Source organism: Olea europaea, unplaced genomic scaffold (genome assembly GCF_002742605.1).
Source record: "Olea europaea var. sylvestris unplaced genomic scaffold, O_europaea_v1 scaffold28000, whole genome shotgun sequence".
NCBI lineage: Eukaryota > Viridiplantae > Streptophyta > Magnoliopsida > Lamiales > Oleaceae > Olea > Olea europaea.
The window spans coordinates 1-1,456 of NW_019246485.1; the positions used below are offsets into that span (position 1 = coordinate 1).

Here is a 1,456-nt window from a genome sequence, read left to right on the forward strand (position 1 = left end):
TGAAATAATATTGGTTAGTCAAAAATTGAGTTATATGGAGAACTGATTAAATTGAAAGTGAGTCTCTTGCTTTTTCTCTCATTTTCTGGGGTTCTTTTTTCTCAAATGTATATGATGCTTTTGCAATTCTCTAATATCGTTTTGTTTATATATAACTTTTGCTCAGGTGCGAGCCATTTCCGTCCTATCCAAGAACATATGATCTGGTGCATGGTGAAGGACTTCTCTCTCTTGAATTTGGTGAGCAGCCCAGGTGTCTCATGCGAGATCTATTCACTGAGATAGATCGTTTACTTCGTCCAGAGGTATCCTTATGATTTGTTGTTACTCTAAATTCTTATCTGGGTTTACCATTTCTTCCTTTATATGGTTTGATCCAAATATTTAAAACAATCACTTTGGGACTACATAATCCTCTACAGTGCAAAGACTGCAGCTTTATTACTACTACAGCTAGAAGACGTTCCATACATGGTCTTTGTTCTGCCTGACCTTGAACCTTTAACTTATGTTTTGACTTAATCTCCTAATATCAACTAGTAAAACCGTATCATCTCCCAAAAAGGACTTGAGTTTCCATAACTCATGAGCATAATACGTTTGTAGTTTGAATTCTGTATGTCTCCTTTTTTCGTATGAGTAGGCACTGTAGAACCCTTGCTTCATTCATATTGCATCTCCTCTTTAAAATCGTGTTTAATAATTTTGTAAACCAATTGTCCTTACAGTTTGCTAATGGACGTGTATGTGTAGGGGTGGCTGATTCTAAGAGACACTGCTGCTGTTATCGAGTTTGCAAGATCTCAGACAACAATTCTGAAATGGGATGCACGAGTAGTAGAGATTGAGGGCAATAGCCACGAGAAACTCCTAATCTGCGAGAAACCTTTCTTCAAAAGACAAGCAAGCTAATTCTCAAGATGGCCACAAGCCGAACATTCTAGATGACAATGTTCACACACACTGAATCTAAGTTCCACAGAAGCGGTGGATTGATTTTTTTCCAAACAGAAAGAAGGTATCAGGGAGCAGAAAACAAGTATGCTTGGGCAAAACACAACTCCTATGGAGCCGTAAGGTACACATAGGGACATGTAATTACACAATTGAGGCACAAGCAAGTGAAAGAAGTGTAGGATTATGCACAAGTTTCGCTGTGATGTCTCCTTATAAATGACACAACCACATGATAAATTTAATTGTTAGGATATTACACAATAAGCAAATTATGATCAGCTATAGTGTATAGAATGCTTAGACATATTTTTTTGGTACCTCTCTTTTTTCCCATTTTCTTGTGTTTACACCAACATCCTATCCCGGTACCTTATCATTGAATTATATTTTCACTATGTTGTGTTATGCTATTTTTCTGCCTATCGTTTATTCTTGAGATCACTATCGCCTCTGGAATACGACTGCTGCTTGATTATACTATTTATCGTGATATGTACAC

At 37.0% G+C, this 1,456-nt stretch overlaps 1 long non-coding RNA gene across 1 annotated transcript; it reads left to right on the forward strand.

Moving 5' to 3' along the window:
- Positions 1-54: 54 nt before the first annotated feature.
- On the forward strand, positions 55-1,393 carry LOC111383985. Its single transcript, XR_002700842.1, has 2 exons — positions 55-305; positions 754-1,393. It is a non-coding gene; the product is annotated as an uncharacterized LOC111383985 (long non-coding RNA).
- The last annotated feature ends 63 nt before the right edge of the window (positions 1,394-1,456 follow it).